General features: G+C 40.0%; 1 pseudogene; it reads left to right on the plus strand.

Annotated features, from left to right (window-relative positions):
• The first annotated feature begins 24470 nt into the window (after positions 1-24470).
• LOC102837952 lies at positions 24471-26379 on the plus strand (annotated as a pseudogene).
• Positions 26380-27115: the final 736 nt, after the last annotated feature.

A 27115-nucleotide genomic window follows, 5' to 3' on the forward strand; every position in this document is an offset into this window, starting at 1 on the left:
ATCTCATGGCAATATTTTCAGGGTTCATTACTTCAGAGATTCTAGATTCCCTGAAAATTAGAAATTATGTTTTGTATTTTACCCCTTTTGATCAGAATTCTTCTATAGAATCTTTGATCAGAATAGTCAGTAGTAGCAGCTGGACACCATCCAGTTCTCTCAATAGTTCATGGTGGACACACATTCCATTTTTTCCTGAATCTCCTTGGAAGAGGGAGTTTTGAGATGATAAGAGTAGTCAAGAAGTTCAAAAGCTACTGAAACGTATTTTTATTAAGTATAATTGCTATATTTGTTGTTGTGTATTATCACTCAGAGTCCTGCTATGGCACTGTGATTTAATCTGTTGGGCTGCAAGGTCGATTTGAACCACAAGGTTGGCAGTTCAGATTAACCAGCCATGCCTAGAAAACCCTAAACAGGGACTCTATGATTCGGAACTGACTAGACGGCCCTTAACAATTATCAAGTCAGTTCCGACTCATAGCGACCTTGTATAGGTTTTCCAAGAGTGGCTGGTGGGTTTTGAACTGCCTGTCTTGGGGTTAGCAGTCCAGTGCTTATCCTACAATGGCATAGATACTATTATAATGATTTTTGCTACCACTGATAATGAATTACTTAAATATAAATGCATTATTATTTCCTCTTAGGTGACGTAATTATTGAAAGTAGATATTATTTCTTCATTGTATGCATAACCAAAACCCTAAACCCACTGTCAATGAGTCAATTTCAACTGGTAGTGACGCTGTATAGGGTTTCCAAGGCTGTAAATCTTTATAAGAACAGAAAGCCTCATCATTCTGCCATGGAGTGACTGGTGGGTTTGAACTACCAACTTTGTGGAATGAAACTTATGTGTTGCCTTTTTTGATGAACTTTTACCAGTTTCAATTTAAACCTACTACCCAAGTATAATTATTTGCAAAAGTGTCCCAGTTTGGGTAATAAATTATTTGGTCATTCCATAGCACAGTAGAAATAACTTTTAATACTTAGAACATACTCAGAAACTGCCCATCAGTTTTAATTTTGATAATTAGGGAAGGATTTAAACAAATACAGGGGCCACTTGTTGTTGTTAAGTGCCGTTGAGTCAGTTCTGACTCATAGCAACCCTGTATAGGGTTCCAAGAGCGGTAGGTGGGTTTGAACTGCTGACCTTGTGGTTTGCAATCCAGTGATAAAGGTTTAATTGCCTTCCAGTTAGGGCTTCAGGTTTGCTGAAGGGAAATCGAAGCAGTATAACCTGCCAAGTAAGACTATGATGGAAACTTTTTTGTGACCTACTCCCATCACCCCCACCTAGGCTTATGAAAGCAATTTGTTAAACACTTGCAACGTGTAAAGTGCTCCTTTATTCAATCTATACTTACTTATTTAATCCTTACAACAATCTTACATTGCATGGGCTATAATTATTTCCCATCTTACAGATGAGGAAACTCATTCCTTCAGGATTTGACCTCTATGCAGTTTGACTTCTAAGTCATTTGACCACTATATTGCTCTGCCCTGCACTGTTAGTTAATGCACTGGACTGCAAAGTCAGTTTGGACCGCAAAGTTGGTGGTTCAAGCTCACCAGCTGCTCCTAGGAAACCCTATACAGGGTCATCATGGGTTGAAAATAACTCTACAGCACTTAACAACAACAACATATATATCATCACCTACCTGTTTCTCTCTCTTCCATTCCTTTCCCCAACAGCTTTGCCACTGATTCCTGCAATAAACATTCATTGGATCATATCAGTTAAATGTTTTTATAATTTTACTATTAATTGTTTGAATTATCGAAAATAATGTACAAATAACAAAAAGAACTCTGTGTGTAGTAATTATTGCAGATTTTGATATTTGCTCTTTTGTGGGTGTCAACCATTCTGTGCTGTTTTCTTTTAGAAGGGGCTGGCTGTATAACTGGCTCTCAGAGCTGTCTGAACAGGCAGTCTTCAGTAAAAAAAAAAAAGCATATAGAATTTTTAATAACTATCTCTAGCAAGGAGTATAGTGGTTATGAATTGGACTGCTAATCTCATCATGGTCAGCAGTTTGAAACTACCAGCTGTTCCACAGGAGAAAGATGAGACTTTCTGCTCCAGTAATGATTTATAGCCTCAGAAACCCTATGCAGGATCGTTAGCAGTCAGAACTGACTCCACAGCACATAACAAAAACAACATCTCTAGTAAGCTGCATAACAAAATTTCCCCAAATTTAACAGCTTAAAATAACAACTAATACTAATTTTCTAATAGTTTCTGTGGACCAGGAATTCAAGAGGGGCATGGCTTGGTAATTCTCGTTCAGAATGTGTCCTGAAGTTGCATGTAAGCTGTGGACTGGGGTTGTAGTCATCTGAAGACTTGACGGGAGTTCACTCAGACAGCTATATGCAGTTCCTTTCTCTGTGGCCTCTCCATAGAACTGCCCTAAATGTCTTAATGACGGTGGCAGTCTGCTTCCCCCAGAGCAAGTGATCCAAGAGAAAAGGGAAGACAGAGCTACAAAGTATGTTAGGACCTCTCCTCATCAACACCCTGTAACTGCTGCTGCACTCCATTTATCATGCAGAACAAACCTGATTCAGTGTGGGAATGCTCCATAGAAGCATGTGTATACCAGAAGCTGTGGATCATAGTGGGCCTTCTAGGTGGTGGTGTGCCGTGAAGTCGGTTCTGACTCAAAGCAACCCTGCATAGAGTTTCCGAAGCTACAAATCTTTATGGGAGCAGAAATCCTCATTTTTCTCCCAAGGAACAGTTGGTAGTTTCGAACTGCTGATCTTGAGATTAGCAGTAACCAGTGTGCTACCAGAGTTCCTAAATCTGGCTATCACAGTCCTCTGTTTCTCTACAAGGGGGCTTCCAAATTTTTATGGAAATATTCCATTATCTTCTCATTCCATTTTCCCATGAACTTTCTGAAGCTCCCTCAGATGATTCATGTCCCTCCCACATGCAAAATGTGTTCACTCCTTCCCAAGGTTCCCGAGTCTCATTCCATTACAGCATCAGCTCAAAATTCTGAATTTCATCATATAAATAAGACACAGGTATAAATGAATTTTGTCAGGTGTAGTTTATTAAGTATAACTTTTTGAACCTATGACAAGTCTTCAGGTCAAAAAGGACTGTACTCAATATGACCAATTATTGGCCTTCACACAATCAACATACAATGTTGGAACAGATATAGACTATCCATTATCTAGAGACTGCTCTTCAAAAATGGTCAGTAGGGAGTCACACAAGAGTCACTGGTGGTGGTGGTGGTGGTAGTTGTGTGCCATTGAGTCAGTTCTGACTCATAGTGGCCCTGTACAACGTTTCCAAGACTGTAAATTTTTACTGAAGCAGAAAGCCTCATCATTCTCCCATTGAGCAGCTTTAGGTTCATAACCAACTAAGCTCTCAGGACTCTAAGAGTCACTTGCCTATAGTAATTCTGAAATCTAGTTCAGTACAGGTTGGCATTTCCCTGATTAAGTTTCAATGCCTAGGACAGTGGCTCTTGTTTTGATACTCTGGACTCCTGGATCTACCTTCTCAGTCATTTTTCCTTTCTTCTGACCACCATAGTGGAGTAGACTTCTTAGCCTGCCTTCTGTGTGTATACATTTAGATGTCCACAACCTTTTCATTTTGTCCTGTATATGTCCCTTCCAGCTTAAACTGGCAGTGTGTCTGTCAATCTAATTATCTTCTGCTAATATAGGAGAAGGAGTCCTGGTGTGGAGCTGTAAGTTAATGTGCTGGACTGCAAAGTCAGTTTGAACTGTAAGGTCAGTAGTTCAAGTTCACCAGCCACTACTCAGAAACCCTATACAGGGTCAGTAGTGACTTAAAGCACATAATAACAACAATATAGGATAAAGGAGCTCTGATAGCCTAGTAATTATGAGTTGGGCTGCTAACCTCAAGGTCAGTAGTTTGAAACTACCAGTTGTTACGAAGGAGAATGATGAGGCTTTCTGCTCCCATAAAGATTTACAGCCTTAGAAACGCTATACAGGGTTGCTGAGTCAGAATTGACTTGATAACACTTAAAAACAACTACATAAATGCCCAGGTATCTGTTATCTTCCTCATGGCTGTGCATATTGATGGAAATGGACCCCATTCCAGTTTCAAGGGGTTAATTAATTGATTTAAGCCAGATAGGATGGTTTCATTTACCTTGACAGAGACTGATTAAGACATGGTCAGTGATACTGGCCAGTGAGACAGAAAGGGGTTCGGAAAAAGGTTTTCTGTGCTGACAAAAGTAACTTCACGGGAGTTTTTGTTAAGCGTATTGACAAAAGTAACTTCACGGGAGTTTTTGTTAAGCGTAGTGGTTATGAATCGGGCTGCTAATCTCATGGTCAGCAGTTTGAAACTACCAGTGGTTCTGTGGGAGAAAGGTAAGGCTTTCTGTTCTGTAAAGATTTACAGCCTTGGAAACCCTATACAAGGTTGCTATGAGTCAGAACTGATTCCACCGCACATAACTACCACCATATATTGTTCTATCTGTATAATGCACATAAAGTTGTTATCTTGTGATCCTGAGACTGGTTGAGGAAACAGATGGAAAGCACTTTGGTTCTTCATCATATAATTGAGCAACTGGAATTAATCAATGCTGGAGAAGCAAATTATTTTTATGTTGTGGATTATGTGAATTAAAGTGAAACCCAGACAGCATTGGCTTTGTGATTGTTTTTGGTCAATTGGGGAAAATGGTGCATAATGGGGTACAAGCATGATTCTATGTTTGCCAATTACAGGGGTGGTCTTTACAAGGAAATGATCATGGTGAATCTCCCTCTCTTCTGTTTAGTCATCCCTTTCACCTATTCCCTTCCCTTCCATTGTCTTCATCTTGTTTTCCTTCTTCCTTCCTCCTCTTCTTGTGCAGCTTCCTGTTTCTCAGTCTTTGAGCTATCATTTATTTGCATGCATTGTCTTATTCAGTTCTCATAACAATCCTGTGTGGTGGTGGTGGTGGCGGTGTGCAGTGGTGTTGGTTCCAACTCATAGCGACCCTGTACAGGGTTTCTGAGGCTGTAAATCTTTACAAAAGCAAAAAGCCTCATCTTTCTCCCACGGAACAGCTGGTAGTTTTGAACTGCTAACCTTGAGGTTAGCAGCCCAATCTGTAACCACTACTGATAATATTCCCATATTTTAATTTAGAGACTTAGATTAAACCACTTGCTCCTGACCCTACAGCTAACAAATGACCAAATTCAGCCCAAGTCCATATGATTCCAACATGTGAACGGAACTCTTTTGAAAAAAAGATAAATTTGCTAGCTCTAGATTATAAATTAGCTGTTATACTTGATGGCTGTTGTTGTTAAGTGCCATGGGTTCTGACTCACCACCACCCTGTGTAGGGTTCCTGAGGAGCAGCTGGTGGGTTTGAAATGCCGACTTTGTGGTTTGCACTCCAGTGCTGATCCTACAGTACCCTATGCAGAGATAAGCAAAAACCCAAAGTCAATGCTCCTAATTCTTGTGGAAGACAATATTGTAGCTTTAAAATAATAAAAATTGAAGTGATTTTCCCTCCTTTAAAACCAAGGAGATACAGATTAAATCATGACCAAGATTTTAATTTATTAAGTTCTGAGCCTATTAAATGAGCTAGTTCACCAAAGCCTTGGTCACTTTGGTTTCCAGTCAAGAGTAAAATTTCAATCTCAGATCCTCTCACCTCCCCCCATTCATTCAGTGAGCCCATAATGAGCTGCTAAAAAGGGTGGTAACCACCTCTGATATTTGTCTCTTTTCTTAGAATATTTTATATCAAACTGTATTCAAGAGCACTTTTTCTGATGTCTAAGGAAATGATGACTAAGTGACAAAACGCTTACTCGTAGTGTCTTGATTATGGAGTTGTTTAAAGGGAGTCATATTTGATTTTGACCTATATCTTTCCTTTTTAGGAATAGGAAGTTGGTCTCAAAGGTGTCCCTAGAATCTTCTGTTTTTAAGTAGACTTATTAGTCTGTAACTCAAGGGACTCCTTTGTAATTCAAAAATTTTGAAACACAGAGTCTTAACAATGCAAATGTTTTCTTTGTGCTCTGATTTGGGTGTTGTTTAGAGAAAGTGGTATTTAGTTTGGAGGTGGGCAAGCCTATGGTCCTTCTCTGTATCAGTGTAGATAGCTCACAAAGAACCCTCATGCCCTAGGGCATTGACAGTTTTTGAATATTCACTCCTACTTATTTAAAAGACTTAGAGGAAAACAGCTATACTTATTCTTTTATTATGTTAATCTCATTTACAAGTCAACTAGAATTGTTTATCTTGGAGATTTTGACTGTAGTATTGTTTGCCTAAGGAAGAAAGCTTGATAGCAATCTTACACAATACTGTCTGCAAGCAGTATATATTTAGGGAATCTTGCTAAGGTATTTCTTGACAGGAAATTTCAATGCTTTTGTTGTTGTTTAAGTGCCATAGAGTCAGTTGGTTCTGACCCATAGTAACCCTATGTAGAGTTTCCAAAGAGCAGCTGGTGAGTTTGAAACACCGATTGATCCTGTGGTTCAAACTGACTTTGCAGTCCGGTGCATTAGCCCACAATGCCACACCAGGACTCCAGGAAATTCCAATAAGCATGTTTAAATGAATTCTAAGAAATGGGACAGAAAGGAAATATGCCTCTCTGATTCTGAAACATTTATCTTCCTGGGTGGAAAAGGGTAGGGGTAAAGCCTTTGAAAAATATATAGTCCAGGAGAAAGATGTACATTAATCTGTGGCTTAATGTGTTCCCTAAATGTCTTAATTGCTTTTAAAGCCATGTAAATAAAAAACATTCAAAGAGTATGAATTAATATCGTAAGAAAAGAACTTTCCTGATATAAGGGCTCCTATTTCAAATAATGTTTATAAGGCACTACAAATAATTTGCAGTCCAGATTTGAGAAGGCAGAAGTAAGGAAATCTGAATTTACTAAGACAGAAACTTGATCTGTTTTGTTTTGTCTTAAGACAAGGCCAATTCTTTCCCCAGGTATTCATGTTTTGTTTCACAAAGGAAGCGAAAATCAACTCCCAGATAAGGAGGTAGATCTTGGGTGAATCAATCCAGTAGAATTTGGATTGCTGAGTTACTGGTAATTACAATACTTGAAAATTAGGAATTGAACTTGAAGATTCAAGGTAGCCTATCTGGAGCTTTTTTTCTAAGTAGACAATTTATGTCTTAAACAGAGGTTTAAGAAAAAAAAGAAAGTTTTAAGTGAATATCCATCTTCTGAATTAAAAGTGTGGTCAAAACAAAAATTCGCCCCCCCTCATTTTCTTAAGTGATTTAAAAATTGATGTTGACGACCATTTTAGAGAATTTTTAATACTGAACTTTATTTGAACCATATAGCTTAGTTTATCTCTTCCTATTTCTTTTTTCCCCACATATGAAGGTTTTGTGGTATTTTAACTTTGATCATGATGGTGGTGGTGTGACCTGGAATCAGTTTTGACTCCTAGTGACCCTGTACAGGGTTTCTGAAGCTGTAAATCTTTACAGGAGCAGAAATCCTCTTCCTTCTCCTGTGTAACAGCTGGTTGTTTTGAACTTCTGGCCTTGAGGTTCATTTTACATCACAGCACATATTGTTGTTGTTGTTGTTATGTGCCATAGAGTCGGGTTTTGACTCATAGCGATCCTGTACAGGGTTTCCGAGGCTGTTAATCTTTATGGGAGCAGAAAGCCTCATCTTTCTCCCACAGAACATCTGGTAATTTCAAACTGCTGACCGACCGTGAGATAAGCAGCCCTATTCAACACATATAAATACATGTAAATCCATTATAACTCACAAACTCATTCGTGGCCCATTCATGAGTGGGGACTTAGTTTTTAGTAAAACACTATTTTTATGCTAGAGAAATAATAAAATTGAGCAACCACATTCTGGGTGACTTTCAGGAATTCTGAAGTAAAGTTAAACCTCTCTCCTTCCTTTAATACTCTCCTCCATGTTTTTCCTGGAGCATTTATTTTCTCCCTATTTTATATTCAGATTCCTGGTGTGGCACTGTGGGCTAATGTGCTGGACTGCAAGATCATTTTGAACCACCAGCCAGCCACTCCTCGGAAACCCTATACAGACTTTCTGTGAGCCAGAACCAACTCGACAGCATTTAACAATAATTTTATATTCAGACCTAGGATTTTATATGTTGAAAGATGGAATAGAAATTTTCAGGAGTGGAGGAAGTTGAAGCCAGGGTGGTATCTCATCGAATAAGCTGTTTAGGAGTAACAACTGTAAATTGGGTATGAATATCAAGTGCCTGCTGGTTACACTTTAAACTCATTGTTGTTAGGTGCCACGAGTGGGTTCTGACTTATCGTGACCCTATGGACAACAGAAGGAAATGCTACCCGGTTTTGTGCCATCCTCACACTCACAATTGTTATGTTTGAGCCCATTGTTTTTGCCACTGTGTCAATCCATCTTCTTGGGTGTCTTCCCCTTTTTTACCCCTTTACCAAGCATGAGGTCCTCTCCAGGGACTGATCCCTCCCTTATATGTCTGAAGTATGAGAGACGAAGTCTAGCCATCTTGGCTTCTAAGAAGCATTCTGGTTGTACTTCTAACAACACAGAGTTCTTTGTTCTTTTGACTGTCCATGTTGTTGTTGTTCTGACCTATAGAGACCCTGCATAGGGTTTCCAAGGAGACTCTGGTAAGCTTGCACTTGCTACCTTGAGGATCAAACCAAACTTGCATCCAGAGCATTAACCCATAGCAACATGTCAGGACTGGATGATACCTTTAAAATTCTTTTCCAACACCATAACTCAAATGCATCAGTTCTTCTAAGGTCTTCTTCTAGCGACCCTATATAGGGTTTCCAAGGAGCAGCTGGTGAGCTTGAACTGCCGACCTTGCAGTTCAAACAGCTTTGCAGTCTGGCGCAGTAACCCACAGTGCCACACCAGGACTCCAAATACTAGAATACATTTAATGTTTGTAAATGGCTTTTTAAGGAGCTCTGGTAGCATAGTGGGTACGAATTGGGCTGCGAACCACAAGGTCAACAGTTTGAAACTAACAGCTGCTCTGCGGGAGAAAGATGTCGGAATCGACTTGACAGCACTTAACAACAACAACAACAACAACAACAAATGGCTTTTTAAAACATAGGAGAGGGCTAGTTCAAGGAATGCCTCCTCCTTTTAAATTCACAGATTTTATTTCATTTTTATAAGGTTATAGCTAATAATACTAGAATGTCAACTTCAGTAAGGTAGTCGGAATGCTTGTCCATTTTGCTCACGGATGTATCTCTGAGGCTTGGTGCCCACAGGCATAACTTCCTAAAGATTGATCTACCTGGAGCCATACTTGTGTTCATACAATGTGGATGGCTATAACTGTTTCTGGTCAGCATTTCTTATTACATTTTCTAGAAGACTTTTAAGTCAACATCACATTTAAAAAATCACATCATTAACCTAAGTGTGCTGTGTTCCAGGTATTGAGAATGAGCTGTATAAAAGCCCTGAGGTAAAAAAGAGTTTGTCCAGTCAGATAGGAGCTTTGTGATGTTAGGGCAAAGGAACAGGAACTGAGATGGGAGAGACTGGCAGGGACCATATCATGCAGGTCTTCCAGACCATGGAAAGAGTCTGAATATTGTAACAAACATAAAGGGAAAGCCATTCTCAGACCAGTCCTTTCTGACAACATAGGTCTTTCAGTAACAATGAAAGGTTCTTAATTGGAATACTAGGTAGGCCCATTTCATCAAATGAAACTTCAATATCTAATTAATTAGCATATATTAAGTAACTACTCTGTATCCCTTTACTACTATCCAGTAATTCCCACATTTGAAAGTGTCCAGGGTTTTATTTTTATTCCTGTTATAAATTATATTCCACTATTGATTGACATTTAGTAAACATTTATTTTAGGTTTGCTAAGTGACTCAAACTTGGGTCCGAATCTAATGAACTTGCAGACGATTAGCAGTTAAGATACATAAAGTATTTTAAGGTAAAATGTGTCAAGTGGCATAATAGATACCAGTAAAGTGCTTCAGGGAGTGCAGAAGAGATTCCTTTCAGACCTGGGAGGTTGAGGGTGAGGGGAAGAATATACTGGAGGAGGTAATATTTACTCATAGCTTTGAAAGGATAAATAGGATTTGGGTATTTAGAAACTGGGGAAGGACCAAAATTCTATTAATGCTCCAAGTATTAATAAGTGTGTGTGTTTTGTTGTTGTTAAGTGCCGTGGAGTCGATTCCGACTCATAGTGACCTCTTATAGGGTTTCTAGTGAGCTCTGGTAGCTAGTGGTTATGAATCGGGCTGCAAACCGCAAGGTCAGCAGTTCAAAACTGCCAGGTGTTTTGTGGGAGAAAGATGAGGCTTTCTGCTCCCATAAAGATTTACAGCCTCGGAAACCCTGTACAGGGTTGCTGTGAGTCGGAACTGACTCCACGGCACATAACCACCACCACCACCACCAAGGAGCAACTGGTGGATTTGAACCACTGACTTGGTAGCTCAAATGGACCTTGCGGTCCAGTGCATTATCCCACAGTGCCACACTAGGATGACAATCATATCAAATTGAGGATTTGATATGCAGTAAGTATGGGCTTTACTGCATATCAAATCCTCAATTTGATATGATTGTCACCAGACCCTTGAAAGACATCCAGGACTAAAATAGTTGGAATGTGATACACAGTAGGATTGAAGTTCATAGGTCTTATTCCTCATTCCAGTCAGGGCGCTTGTCTCTGGCTTTCTCAGCTGCTGAAATTTATTAACAGATTATATGGATACTAGAAGGTGGCATTAGGATTGAAGGAAGACTCATTAACAAACTACCATATGAAGATGACACAAACTTGCTTGCCAAAAGTGAAAAGGGTTTGAAATACTTATTGATCAAAGTTAGACTATACCCTTCAGTATGGACTATACCTCAATACAAAGAAAACAAAAATCCTTACAACTAGACCAATAAGCAATATCACAATAAATTAAAGTTGTCAAGGATTACATTTTACTTGAGTTCACAATGTACATCCACTGCCATGGAATCAAAGCATCAGTCAGAAAATCAAAGGACTTATTGCAAGAGTCCTGGTGTGGTACTGTAGTAGGATAAGCACTGCACTACTATACAAGAGAGCTCTGGTAGCGTAGTGGTTACGAATCGGACTGCGAACCTTAAGGTCAGCGGTTCGAAACTACCAGCCGCTCCGCGGGAGAATGATGAGGTTTTCTACTCCCGTAAAGATTTACAGCCTCGGAAACCCTGTACAGGGTCGCTATGGGTCGGAACCGACTTGATGGCACTTCACAACAACTATACTAAAGTCACTCCTCAGAAACTCTCTCTTCACAGAGTCACTATGAGCAGGAACTGACTTGATGGCCCTTAACAACAACAACAACAGTGCAAAGGCACACCTTTACAAAATACCTTTTCACAGTTCTAAGAAGCAAAGTGGTCACTTTAATGACTAAAGTGCCCCTTATCCAAGCCATGGTCTTTTCAGTTGCCTCATATACATGGAAAAGCTAGACAATGAAAAAGGAAAAGTAAAGAATTGATGCATTTGAATTCTGGTGTTGAAGAACAGCGAATATACCAGGGATAGCAAGAAGAACAAACGAATCTATCTTGGGAAAAGTACAGCCAGAATCCTCCTTTGAGGCAAGGATGATAAGACTTGGTCTTGCTTACCTTGGACATGTTATCAAGAGGGACCAATTCTTGGAGAAGGTCATCATGTTGTTAGAGGGTGAGTGAAAAAAAGGAAGACCCTCAAAGAGATAGATTGACATTGTAGCTGCAGCAATGGCCTCAAACATGACTTATATTGTGAAAATGGCACAGGACCAGGTAATGTTTTTTTCTAAATTGGAACCAATTCAATGGTACTTAGCAACAACGTATGGAAGTCTAGTGGGGTTAATGCGCTGGACTGCAAAGTCTGTTTTGAATTGCAAGGTTGGCAGTTCAAGCTCACAAGCCACTCCTCAGAAACCCTATACAGGGTCGCTATGAATCAGAATCCACTCCATGGCATTTAACAACAACAAAGAATTAGAGTAGTTTAAAAAGAGGACTGGGTTGGGAGACTGTCTTGTTCCACTGTTATCTTGATGTATGATCCCCTCTCTAAAACTGTTACTCTGTTTATAAAGGGAAAAGTAAGATTTCTGTTCCTCTTCACCCCCTCATTATTTAGCATAAATGACTATGTGTAATAATGAAAGAGCCTCTGAAGAAAGGTGCTATATAAACCACAGAATAAAAACAGCAGTTTTTTAAGGAATCACTATTTATTATGTAAAATGGTGTTGTTTAAACGCTTCCTCTTTTGACAGAAAGTTTTGTGTAGAAGCACAGGATAATTTGGAATCCCCTCTCCTTTCAGTTTTCAAACAAGTTATCTCAGCTTTGAAGTTGAAAGATGACTGGAAGTATTTAAATTTGTGGCTATTTGTGGTCAGTTCAGAAGTATGTACAGGCAGTTTGTGAGGCTGTCTGTCGTAACAGATGGGGTGGAGTGAATGGTGGCAAAATCTGCAAGTGAAAAGCTAAAACCAACACCAATTTGAAAAGCAACATTTGCAATGATTTCAGGATAAGCTTAAAGTCAGAGTCAAACAAAAACATTTGTGGAAAAGTCTGAGGCAGTAAAAAATGAGTTGTTTAAAAAGGGGACTTGAATAGAAAGCTAAGGTGCAGGACCTGGGCAGTGTTAAGTTCTGTCATGCCTAGGGCGCTATAAGTTAGAGCCCACTGAATTGCACCTAACAACAAAAGTGAAATATTGTTATAATATAGAAGGCCATCATGAAGAGTATGAAGGGGGCTTCTAAAAGTTTATGGAAAAATGGTATTAAAAGGTAATGATTTTTTTCCCACGAACTTTTTGAAGCCCCCTCACATATGTTATTGTTTGTGGTTGTTAAGTGCCATCTAGTCAGTTCTGACTCATAGTGACTCTGATAGCGTTTCTGAGGAGCAGCTGGTGGGTTTGAACTGCTGAACTTGTGGTTCTCAGTCCAGTGCTGATCCTAAAAAAAAAATCGTAAATTGATGAAAGGCAAAGTTCATTGTGTGAAACATTGATTACATCAATTAATCCCTCAATTGTGTCTTTTTTTCTTTTAATAAATTATTAAAAGTTTGAGAAGAATACGCTGTGTTCTATCAGAGTACAATCATTTGGACCACAATTGTGTCTTGCTTAATATAGTTAAATAATTGTGATTACTGTCTGAAGGAGATTATTCTTTCTAATCTTAATTTGACGCTATACTGATTTTAATTAGTAAGACAAAAGAAACTAATAATCAATAAAACTGTTTCCTAGAAAATTAAAAAAACTCATACATTTTATCCTCTTTTCAAATCATAGCACTAACCAGGAATCATATCTTGTTTTTTAGATATAATTTAGTGCTATTTAATTTTTTTTTTCAAAGAAAGGATTTTGGATCAAACCTTAACTTGTACATAGAAGGGAGCTTCAAAAAATTCATGGAAAAATAGAATGAAAAACTAATGCAATTTTTCCACAAACTTATTGAAGAGATCTCATATTTATTTAAAAATAAGCTCTAACATGTAAATGTGAAATATTTTAGAAGGTTTTTTTTTTTTTTTTTTCTTTTAAAAATTATATTGGTAACACTTCTTTTAGCATTTACATTAACCTGTATTATAACCAGGAGCTCTAGTAGCTTAGTGGTTACTAGTCAGGCTGCTAACCTCAGTGTCAGCAGTTCAAAATACCAGCAGTTCTGTGGGAGAAAGATGAGACTTTCTGTTCTTGTAAAGATTTACAGCCATAGAAACCCAATACAGGGTCGCTATGAGTTGGAACCGACTCCACAGCACACAACTACCACCACCACCACCAATATTATAAACAGACTGAGGGCAGGCTGATCTTATGGGAACTGCACAATAAGAATTTTTAGGGATGGTGTACCAAGAAGAGGGTTAATCTTATACACAACAAAATGGTAGATATGATATACAAAGTATATCAGATCACTCATGAAATAGAGCATTAATGATATAAATTTTACGCTTTAGAATTTTAAATAAAACTTTTATTATCACAAATATATGTGTATGTGTTTATATGCACATACATAATTTGAAATGATTCTGGAACAAACAAATAGATCCATAAAAGTGGTGAAATAGCTAATAATAAAAAGCTAATTGATAGTGGTCTTTAATCATTGTAAATAATGAATTGTTGTCAAGTGCCATCGGTAGAGTCAGTTTCAAACCACAGCTACCCTCTATAGGGTTTCTAAGGAGCAGCTGGTGAGCTTGAACCACCGACCTTGATGTTCAAAGGGCTTTGAAGTCTGGCACATTAGCCCACAGCACCATGCCAGGACTCCTAAGTAATGAATATTGTTGTTATGTGCCTGGGTCGGTTCCGACTCATAGCGGCCCTATAAAGAGTTTCTGAGGCTGTAAATCTTTACAGGAGCAGAAAGTCTCATCTTTCTCCCGCAGAACAACTGGTAGTTTCAAACTGCTAACTGTGAGATTAGCAGCCCCATTCGTAACCACTATGCTACCAGAGCTCCTTAAATAATGAATAGGGTAGTTTAAATTCTTTACTTTTTTACCCCCTCTCATCTTTTCTTTGTGGTACCATGTATTCTTTCTGAGTTCTCATCTGTAATTGTGAAGTGTTACAAAATTAGTAAGATATTTTATAGATAACCATAAGAAGGAGATCAGTCTCATTACTTTACAATCACATATGATTTTTGACCTCTGAGTAGTTCTGGCTAGATTATCATCCACTTTTCTACAACTCACTTACTTTTACAGAGTGTTGCCTAAAATAAGAGCTATGGTGACATAATGACAATTTCTTATTTTTAAGGATGATCAGTAGAATATGATTTAGTTTGTCGAGGTCTTTCCAAACAGAATTCCTAAAGTGTTTTTAGCATTTGAAAATAATTGTATAACCTCCCAAAGTGATGCATCAGGAAGATAACTGTCCTCTAGATGGAAAACCTATTTAAGTAGAATGACTTCTCTATATATCTGTCTCATATAGGGTCACTATGAGTTGGGGCTGACTCAATGGCATTAAACAATAACATGAATTGTGTTTATATGGGGGGAAAATATATACTCTCCCACCAAGTTCATGAGCTGTTATACACTCTTGGCCATTTAACACAGGAAATAGCATTCACTTTCAGCTTGTTGTTGTGAAGTGCAGTCAGTTCCGATTCACAATGACCCTGTATAGGGTTTCTGAGGAGTGACTGGTGAATTTTGAACTGCTGACCTTGTGGTTGGAACTGACCTCATCTTGCAGTCCTTTTTTATTATTGTTGTTAAGTGCGACCCTGTATAGAGTTTCCAGGGAGCGACTGGTGAGTCTGAATCACTGACTTTGTGGTATAAAGTGACCTTGCAGTTCTGCACTTATCCTACAGGGTCACACCAGAAGTACTTGTTGTTAAGTGCTGTCGAGTCAGCTCTGACCACAGCAACCCTGTATAGGGTTTCCAAGGAGCAGCTGGTGAGCTTGAACTGCCAACTTTGTAGTTCAAATGGCTTTGCAGTCTGGCTCATTAACCCACAGTGTTACACCAGGCTCCCCAGAAGTCCTTGGTTATGTGCTGGGGAGTCAGTTCTGACTCATAGCGACCCTGTACAGGGTTTCTGAGGCTGAAAATCTTTATGGGAGCAGAAAACCTCATTTTTCTTCCACTGAACAGCTGGTAGTTTCGAACTGCTGACCTTAAGGTTCGCAGCCCGATTCGTAACCACTGTGCTACCAGAGCTCCTTGTTGTTGTTAAGTGCCTTCGAGTCGGTTCCGACCCATAGCGACCCTGTACAGGGTTTCCGAGGGTATAAATCCTTACGGGAGTAGAAAGCCTCATCTTTCTCCCGCGGAGCGGCTGGTAGTTTCGAACTGCTGACCTTATGGTTCGCAGCCCAATTCGTAACCACTACGCTACCAGAGCTCCTTACTAGCTCTTTATTCTGTGATCCTAAATTGAGTGTGTTCTGCAGTGTGTGTACTCCACTGGCCTCTTTTCCATTTATTGTGTATTCTGGCCAAAGCATAATGGATGAGAGAAGATATACAAGAACAGTATTTTGTTGCAAAATAACAAAGGAAGGGTATCATGTTGGGTGTTAAAATGTATCTTTAAGGCAGCTTGAGGTGTCTTTCAGTGAAAGGAGGAGGAAACAGAATCAAGAAGAGTCAGGAGGCTTTTGGGATTGGTAGAACTCTGACTTTGTGATGAGCCACTGAAGTTCTGTAGTATTGACCAATAATTGTAGGAAAAGCAGCTGAAGAAGGCTGTTATTTAAGGGATGGGGTGACTTCAAGGATTTGAAGAGAACAATTACCTGTTTACAAAGCATCTCTACAGGGGTTATGCTAAAATAACCCCATATAGACCCATTCAGTTTACATACCTATCTTAGGAATGCAACTGATCCCCCTTACCAGTACTAAACAGGATATCCCTGTAATTACCTTTTACTTTCATAGAAAAACCTAATACCAGTCTGATATTAGGATGGGGAAGGTCCCAGACTTGACTTTTTCTTAAACATTGAGGACAAAAATACAATCTCTTCTTTCTTTGATTACTTAAATCGGTAGAAATGTTGTTGATGCTAAGTGCTGAGGGTTGATTCTGACCCATATGGGCCATGTAAAGTGTTTCCAAGGAGCGACTGGTGAGTTTGAACCAACCTTGTGGTTCATTCCAACTTTGCAGTCTAGCACATTAACCCACAGCGCCACACCAGGACTCCAATCAGTGGGAATAGGAGTAACTAAAGGAGTCCTGGTGCAGTGTGGCTGTGGGTTAATGCACTAGACTGCAAGGTTGGTTTGAACCTCAGGGTCGGCAGTTCAAGCTCACCAGTTGCTCCTTCAAAAACCCTATACAGGGTCACTATGAATCACTTCAAGTTGCTTACGACTTTTGACTTACGGTGACCGTGTGTATGTCAAAGGAGACTTGTGCTCCATAAGGTTTTCAGTGACTCACTTTTCAGAAGTAGAATCACTAAGCCTTCCATACCAGGTGCAGCTGGATGGACTCTATTAAAACAAACAAGGAAAATCACATTAAGGCAATAATAGACATTGATTGAAGTTTGTTTAACATGGGAATTGTAACATTTCAACTAGAGAGTCAAAAGTGGTCTGAAAATGAGCAAACCTCAAAACATTGAAATCTTATCAATATTGCCATGGAAAAAATTTGAAGAGAATTAATACAATGGAGTCCTGGTGTAGCGCTGTGGGCTAATGCGCTGGACTGCAAAGTTGGTATGAACCACAAGGTCTGTGGTTCAAGCTCATTAGCCGCTCCTTGAAAACCCTATACGGGGTCTCTATGGGTCGGAACTGACTCAATGACACTTAACAACAACAACAAATACATTAGTGATCAAGAAATATTTTGATACAACATTGTCATTAAGAACACTTAAAATAATTGCCGAATTGCTAATTTATCCTAAAACATAGCTCCCAGTCTCATTCTTGGAATCTGCTTCCCCAAACTGAAGGAATTCTACAACAAAAAGCACAGTGCTTTGCCTTGGAGCCACCAAAGCCAGAAAAGACAGCCCATCAGGCCTTTAAACCCCCTTCTAAGTCTGAAACTCAAAGAGAACACACAAGCAGTCTTGTATGCTCACTGGTGACTGTCCTGGTTTATTTGTGAGTGGAAGTGGAGAAATACAGCAATGAAGAAAGACACGGGCAGAGTTTGGCCATGTTCCAGGAAGCCCTTTGACCTTGAGATGAGAGAGCTTGGAGGAAGGGCTGGCTAGTTTGAAGGTTAGGCAGAACTGTGAACTCTGGAGCCCATGCACACTGACCTAGCCGCTGGGGGCTAGAGTTGAGTGTGAAGCAGCCAGCTGAACTGGAGTGGGGGGAGGTGTGCAAGAACTCCCAAACTGGCAGATAAGACCCATTTGACCTGGCTTGGATGACTTGCTGACCAGTTGAAGATAAAGAAATTTGATATGGGGAGCAAGTGTAAATTGCTGCAATTTGATGAACTGGGCCTTTGCTTATGGATGAAGTTGCTCAAAATTCCAATCTAAAGGGCAGGATTCTTCGTATCAAAGATCAAGCTTGTCTCCTCAGTACACTGGGTTGATAGGGACGAGCAACTTCGATATGGTTTATTAAAAATTGGGGCTCTAAAGGCACAAAGTGGCTGGCTTACAAGCTTTCATGAGTGTGTTTAGTTTCAGAGTGAGGCGGGTAATGTAGAATGTCCACTGAATAGTTTTCCTCTTGTCCAGATGAGTCTGGAGAAAGGGGGTGGGGATAGGAGTTTATGATTCAATTGTGAATAATTATTAGCAGGACTAATGGCCATGGTCACAAGTGTACATATAGAAGAGGTGTAACTTAAAGAAGGGAGTAGTTAACCTTTCATTGCAGGAACAGAGGACCCTAGAACCATCAAGAGGGAAGATAATGAGTGGAGCCAGGGATCCTAACCAGAAAAGCAGCAACAACAGAAATGGTGGCAGAGGTGATGGCATAGAGAGATAAAGCGTCTGAGAACTCTAGACCCATGGACAGAGAATGGCTGTGTGCCAGTGGGCAGGAGGCTGGCTTGCAAAATGTGCCCTTTGGACATTTAAACGAATATATCTATTCTGTGTGGTATATGTATACATTAAAAAAAAAAAAAAGGTAGCTATAGATGGTACAAAAGGGGATTGTAATCATTGTAATGAAACAAAATATGATTTGTTGAATGTAAAACTGATGGTCTGCTCTGTAAACATTCACTCAATCCACAATAAAAGGGAGGGGAAAAAAAGAGCACCATGCCCAAAGTCTTACTAGTTTAGTGAGACCCTGGACTGGCACCATAGGTGACCTCCAGGAGCCAGTTTCCCCAGGTTTAAGGTTCAAAAAGATACTCATGAGAAATGGCTAGATGAGCCATCCCAATTCCATAGACCTAGAAATCAGAATTCTAGGTATTGTAGAGCTTGAAATCTGAAGATTTTTTTGACTATCAACGACTCCAGCCCTAGCTGAATTTAGTTTCATCTTGTGGCTAGGTTTAAATGTCAGATGCAAACGTTTCTTGAATACCTCATGCACTTCTGATAGTTGAACTGCCAGAGTTAGAAACTGTATATTTAAAAGTAGGTTTTGGGGCCACTTCTCCCAGCCAGCCCTAGAAGGAATATTCCTAGACACATCTCTTGGTCACCTAGTTGGGATGTCATACCTCAAGAGCTTCAAACTATAAGCTTTCCTATCTGGAATAGTTTCCTCCCTGCTTTCCATAAGCACAGTGTGCATACGACACATGTCTGTGGGCATCAGTCAAGGTTGTGGAAGGAGATTGCTATGTCCTCTGTGCCCTCATAAGGTCACTGAGTGGAGATTGGTTGGTTATGTGCCATGGAGTCGCTTCCGACTCATAGCAACCCTGTACAGGGTTTCTGAGGCTGTAAATCTTTACGGGAGCAGAAAGCCTCATCTTTCTCCTGCGGAACAGCTGGTAGTTTCGAACTTCTGACCTTGCGGTTTGCAACCCAATTCATAACCACTATGCTATCAGAGTGGAGATTAGAACCTTAGAAACTCATCATGGCATCTATGATTTACCTCACCCAGGTCGTGTATGTTTGTCGTGTATGTCTTTTGTTTACTCTTGGTTAAGACTTAATAAAGAGTCTGTGTAATATTTATATCTCTGACAATTTGTTGTTGTTATTAAGTGCCTTTGAGTCTATTCTGACCCATAGCGACACTGTAAGAGTTCTCAAGGAGCGGCTAGTGAGTTTGACCAGTCTTGTGGTCAAATGCTTATCCTACAGTGCCATGCCAGGACTCCATTTTTTAAGATAAGGTCTTTTTTAATCCCCTAAACCACAGGAGAATTAAAATGGTTTCTCAGCTCAAGCCTCAAACACTTTAAAGTGTTCAAGAGCAAGGTTTCAGTTTGAGCACTAAGATGTGCCATGGTATTTTTAATAACTTCATATGCATGTGAAAGATGGACTGTGAAATAAGGAAGACCATAGAAGAATTGATGCATTTGAGTACCTTGGACTGCCAAAAGAACAAACTAACCTGTGTTGGAGGAAATACAGCCAGAATGTTTGTTAGAAGCCAGGATGGCCACACTTCATCTCACATACTTAGAACATATTATCAGGAGGACCTGTCTCTGGAGAAGAATATTATGTTTGGTAAAGTGGAGGGTCAGAGAAAGAGAGGAAAGCCCCTAGTGGCATGGATTGGCACATTGGTGACAGCAATAATGGACTCAGACGTAACAAGGATTCTCAGGTTGGTGCATGAAAGGGCAGTTTTTCATTCTGTTGTGCATAGGGTCACTATGAATCAGTACCGCCTCAAGGGTACCTAACAACAGTAACAATAACAATAACAACTACCATTAGTTCAATTCCAAGTCACAGTGACCCTATAGGACAGAATAGAACTGCTCCTTAGCGTTTCTGACACTGCAGAGTTTTACAGGAGCAGACAGACTCCTAAGGATGATTGCTTTGAACTGCCCACCTTGCTGTTAGTAGTTCTGATGTGTAACTCACTGCACCACTAGGGCTCCTTTATTCACATTTATTAGTGATAAATTTCATTCTGTTCTTGTTATTATTTGCTGTCAGTTACAACTCATGTCAACTCTGTGTGTACAGAATAGAGTTGCTCCATAGGGTTTTCAGGGTTGTGACTATTTGAAAGCAGATTGCCAGACTTGTCTTCCAAGGTGTCTTTGAGTGTGCTGAGTTGTCAATCTTCTGGCTAGCACTGTAGTGCTTAACCGATTGTACAATACTGGGGCAAATCTTATCCTAAGTGTATATTATGCTTTGAGATAATTAATCCACTAAATCTTTATTGAGCACTTGCCAAGACTCAGGGGCTATCTAGGTTGCTGTGGCACATCATTGAGCAAAACACGTAAGATATCTTGATTCTAGTGGAACTTACTTTCTATAAGACAGTTAGATACAATGGCAGTTATATACTCTCTTATAAGGTAGTAGATGCTAAGGAAAAAAGAAGAAAAGGAATTGGGTAAGGTATATTAGGAGTACTAGGAGTGGAACGGCGCTGTGGGATAATGCACCAGCCTGCAAAGCAGTTTAAACTGCAAGCTCACTAGCTGCTCCTTGGAAACCCTATACAGGGTCACTATGGGTCAGAACCGACTTGAAGGCACTTCAAAACAACAAGAAGGAGTGGAACAATTGCAATTTCGAATAGACTTGTCAAAGTAGGCCATTTTAGTAACATATGAGCAAACACATTGAGATAAATACTTGGTGTACTAGCTCCCTAAGTATTTTGCATATCGTTTGAATTGGGTTTATAATTATTGAAGACCATTTAAAAGCACTGGTTCCATAGTATGAATGAGTATGCTATTAGGTGCTGTCTAGTCAGTTCTGACTCACACTGACCCTGTGGACAACAGAACAAAACACTATCCAGTCCAGCACATCCTCACAACTGAGGTTACATGTAAGGTCATTGTGGCTGCCACTGTATCACTGTCTCATTGGGGGGGTCTTCTTCTTTTTTGCTGCCCTTCCACTTTGCCTAGTATGATGTCCTTCTTTAAGGACTGTTCCCTCCAGACATGTCTAAAGAACAAGAGAAGTCTCAGCCTCCTTGCTTCTAAGGAACATTCTGGCTGTACTTCTTTCAAGATAAATTTGTTTGTTGTTCTGGATGTCCATGGTACTTTCAATTCTTCTCCAACACCATAATTCACATGCATTAGTTCTTCTACAGTCTTCCTTATTTACTGTTCAATTTTCACATGTATATGAAGCGATTGAAAATGCCACAATTTGAGTTAGGAGCACTTCAGTCTGCAAACTGATATCTTTGCTCTTTAGCATTTTAAAGAGGTTGTTTGCAGCAGATTTGCCTAATGCAATACGTGGTTTGATTTCTTGACTGTTGCTTCCAGGAGTATTGATTGTGGGTCCAAGCAAAATGAAGTCTTTGTCGACTTCAGTCTTTTCTCTTTTTATCATGATGTTATTTATTGATCCAGTTGTGAGGACTTTTGTTTTCTTTACTTTGAGGAGTAATCCACACTGAAGGCTGTATCTTTGATCTTCATCAGTAAATGTTTTAAGTCCTCTTCACTTTCAGCAAGCAAGGTTGTATCATCTGCATACCTCAGTTTGTTAATGAGTCTTCCACCCTTTGTGATGCCATGTTCTTTTTCATATAATCCAGTTTCTCAGATTATTTGCTGAGTATCCAGATTGATTACATATGATTAAAGAATAAAACTTTGGTTCACATCTTTTCTGGTTTTAAACCATTCAGTATCTCCTTATGCCGTCCAAGTAACAGCCTCTTGATTTAGGTACAGGTTCTGCCTGAGCACATTTAGGTGTACTGGAATAATCATTCTTCACAATGTTATCCATAGTTTGTTACGGTCCATACAGTCGAATGCTTTTGTATAGTCAATAAAGCAGAAGTAAATGTCTTTCTGGTATTCTCTGCTCTAAGTCAAGATCCATCTGTAATGGTTTAGGTTTTGTGTCAATTCACCTAGGCAAGGATTTCCAGGGGTTTAGCAGTTGCAATGTGCTTATTTCCATAGTGATGGAACCTAATACAGGCATAGTTAGTTCCATGATGAGCAGCTATAAGCAGCCAATCAATTCAAGGGATGCTTCCTTGGTGGAGTGGCCTGCTCCCAATATAATGGATACATGGCAAGGACTCTCACTCTTCCACTATGGATTCTACCAGTGTAAGATAATAAACTTCTCTTTTTATATACATATGTATACAAATGTTTCACTTCTCTAGAAAACCCTGTGTAAGACACCATCTGATTTCAACAATTACATCTTTCATTCCATGTTCTCTTCTGAATCTGGCTTGAATTTTTGGCAGTACCCTATTGTATTGCTGTAATACTTTATTAATCATCTTCAGTAAAATTTTAGTTACATGTGTGACATTAATGATATTTTTTCAATGATTTCTGCATTCTTTTGGATCCTTTCTTTGTAATGCACACAAATATAGATTTCTTCTAATTGGTTGTCTCTGCAGCTATCTTCCAGTACTACATCAGTTTGCTGAAAGATTTCAATATATATTCCATCAATTCCTGGAGCCTTATTTCTCTCCAATGCTTTCAGTGTAGCTTGCACATTTTCCTTCAATACCATGAGTTCTTGATTGGTGGTGGTTGGTAGTTATGTGCCGTGGAGTCAGTTCCGACTCATAGTGACACTTCACAGGGTTTCTGAGGCTGTATATCTTTATGGGAGCAGAAAGCCTTATCTTTCCTCTGTGGAACAGGTGGTAGTTTCGAACTGGTGACCTTGCAGTTTGCAACCCGGTTCATAACCACTATGCTACCAGAGCTCCTTACTAACTCTTTAACAACCTGCAATATGCAGATACAACCTTGCTTACTGAAAGTGAAGAGGACTTTAAACATTTACTGATGAAAATCAGAGAGCACAGCCTTTGGTATAGATTGCATCTCATTGTGTAGAAAACAAATATCCTTACCACTGGACCAATGAACAACATTCTTATCAATGGAGAAAAGAATGAAGTTGTCAAGGACTTCATTCTTCTTGGATCAACTATCAATACTCACAGAAGCAGCAGTCAAGAAATCAAACAACATATTGCATTCGGCAGATTTGCTGCACAAGACCTTTTTAAAGTGTTGAAGAGCAAAAATGTCAGCTTGAGGACTAAATGTGCCTGACCCAAGCCACAGTATTTTCAATCACCTCATATGCATGTGAAAGCTGGATGGTGAATAAGGAAGACCATAGAAGAATTGATGCTTTTTAGTTATGGTGTTGGAGGAGAATATTGAAAGTGCCATGGGCTGCCAAAAGAACCAGAGGATCAATGTTGGAAGAAGTGCAGCCAGAGTGTTCTTTGGAGGCCAGGATGGCCAAACTTGGTCTCTCATACTTCAGACATATTGTTATAACTACTCTACTACTAGCTGAAAGGATGTTGGTTAGAATTCACCCAGAGATGCCTTAGAAGATAGGCCTGGTGATATACTTCAGAGAAGTGACAGCCTTGAAAATCCTATAGAGTAGTTCTTCTTTGCACACATAGGGTTGCCATGAGTTGAATGTACTCACTGGCAACTAATAATAACAACAAGGAAGAAAGGATGATTAATATTGATTACATTAGTATTATGGACCAACCAACTTGACATGGACAACAACAACAACATGGTCCAGGTACTAGTAAGACTCTTTATATACATATGCATTATTTTATATTATCAGTCCCATTGTATAATCAAGGATAACAGGTACCGTGTATTGGTATGTATCACTTATCATCCATGATACATTCTGTGAAATAAGACATTATGGGATACTCTTTCCACCTGATCATCACTGTGTTGCCATCATGGACACCAGCCGTGTGCAGTCCTTCAAGTTGGCCCAAGTCACCAAGGTGTTGGGCAGGCTCGCAGGGACAGTGCATACAAGTGTGTAGAGTTCATGGACTACGAAAGCTGATCTATCAGCCACAAAGTGAAAGTCCCCTTACTCAAGGAGGGCGATGTGCTCATCCTGTTGGAGTCAGAATTAGAGGCCCAGAGGCTGCCCTGAGACTGCTGCTGGGTCCTGGAAGCCTGGTCCACCACTTGGCCTGTGGGAATGATTGCCAATTGGCCAGGAAAGCATTTATATTAAATGTTAAAAAACAAAACAAAACAAAAGGCATTATGGGATTTGGACAGTGTGTGAACATTTTATTAAAACCCTATGGGATTTTGGAGAGACAGGGGCGCTGGGTGGAGGCTAGTCTGATCAAGGGGCCCTGAAACAAGGAAGGGCGGAGTTTGAGAAACCAGCAGCTTGAGGTTCAGCTGCAGCGGCCACATCGGCTGAAGATTTGGGGGGGGGGGGGGCCAAGATCGGGGTGGGCAGGGGGTCCTGGTCTTTGGCCTCTCCACTGGGTCCTGTTTCAACAGCGAACATATCTCTGCCTGTCAGAAATAGGAAGGTCGTTGATTATTCACAGTTTCAGGAATCTGATGATGCTGATGAAGATTATGGAAGAGATTGGGGTCCTCCAGCTAAGAAAATGCAATCATCTCCTCGAGAAGCTAAAAACGAGTCAGTCTGGAAAGAATTCACAGGAAGACAGTGAGGACTCAGAAGAAAAAATGTGAAGACCAAGAGGGATGACTCTCACTCAGCAGATGATAGTGACGATGAAAAAGAAGACCATAAAAATGTAAGCCAGCCAGTGACATGGCCACAGAGGACTAGAGTGGAGAGTGAAGTGTTCAGCTGATATGAAGAGAGGGGAGATGAACAAGAACACCCACACTTGCACATAGTACCCACTTGACCTGGCTTCGATGGCTGGATGATAAGAACTCGACTAAAAGAAGAAAGAAGAGGGGGGAAAAAAAGAGTAACCTGCTATAATTTGATGAACTTTGCCTATATTTATGGATGTAGTAGCTCAAAAAAGGGAACAATTCTTTACAGCAAGGATCACTCCCACCCCCTCAGTACACAGGGTTGACAGGGATGGGCAACTTAGGCATTGACTACCCAAAATGGGGGCGGGGACTATAAAGGCAAGAAGTGACTAGCTTACAAGCCTTCAAGAGGGAGCCTAGTTCCAGAGGGGGAAGGGGAAGGTAGAATCTCCACTGAATGATTTCCAATCCGTTGGGACGGGGCTGGTGAAATGAAATGGGGACAAGACTCTTGTGGTACAATAGTGAATAATTGCCATCAGGACTGACTGTGAGGGTTTGAAATGTAGAGGTAGATGTTTTTTGACAAAAGGAGGAGAGTGATTGATTTTGCAGCCCAAAAGCGGAGGTCCCTTGGATCATCAAGGGAGGAGAACTGAGAGAGGGACCCTACCCAGAGAGGCAGTGATACCAGGGATGGAAACAGAGGTGATGACGTGGACAGATGAAGCAGCTGGGGACACTGGACTCAGGGAGGGAGAAGGGCTGTGTGTTGGCGGCCGGGGGGTGTGGGCCTGTGTGGTGTACCCTTTGGGGTTATTTGATGAAGCATGGAGGGGATTGTAATTATTGCAATGAAACAAAATACAATAGGATGAGTGTAAAACTGATGTTCTCCAATGTAAACCTCACAATCAAAATGTAAAAAAAAAAAAAAAAATGTATGCCAGCAATGACAGGCAGCTTCCATAAGAGAAATGCTTATGGAAGATGTGGGCAGTGAGGAAGAACAAGAAGAGGAGGACGAGGCACCACTCCAAGAAAAAAAATTCTGGCAGTGATGAAGACGATGATGACAGTGACTATTTTTATTGTTAGGTGCCATCGAGTCGGTACTAACTCATAGTGACCTTATGCACAGCATAATGAAACACTGCCAGATCTGATTATACACATGGACCTCGCCAGATGGAATACATAGAAATCAAATTGACTACATCTGCAGAAAAAGACCATGGAAAAGCTCCATATCATCAGTGAAAACAAGGCTAGGGGCAGACTGTGGAATAGATCATCAATTACTCATATGCAAATTCAGACTGAAGTTGAAGAAAATGAAAGCAAGTCCAGGAGAACCAAAATATGGCCTTGAATATATCCTACCTCAATTTAGAGATTATCTGAAAAACAGATTTGATGCATTAGGCACTAAAGACTGAAGACCAGAAGAGTGGGATGCCATCAAAGACATCATGTGGAAAGAAAGCAAAAAATCATTAAGAATATAAGGAAGAAAGAGAAGACCAAAATGGATGTCAGAAGAGACTCTGAAACTTGCTTTCCATTGTAGAGACACTAAAGCAAATGGAAGAAATGAGGCGGTTAAAGATTGGCAGCTCAAGACAACAAAGTAAAACATTAAAATGAAATGTATAAAGAAGACCTAGAGTTAGAAAACCAAAAAAGAACACATTAAGCATTTCTAAAGTTGAGAGAACTGAGCTAAAATTTCAAGCCTGACTTGCAATACTGAAGGATCATTTGGGCAAAATATTGAATGACACAGAAAGCATCAAAAGAAGATGGAAGGAAGGAATACGCAGAGTCACTGTAC

The sequence above is a fragment of the Chrysochloris asiatica genome, unplaced genomic scaffold (assembly GCF_000296735.1).
Source record: "Chrysochloris asiatica unplaced genomic scaffold, ChrAsi1.0 scaffold00048, whole genome shotgun sequence".
Taxonomy (NCBI): domain Eukaryota; kingdom Metazoa; phylum Chordata; class Mammalia; order Afrosoricida; family Chrysochloridae; genus Chrysochloris; species Chrysochloris asiatica.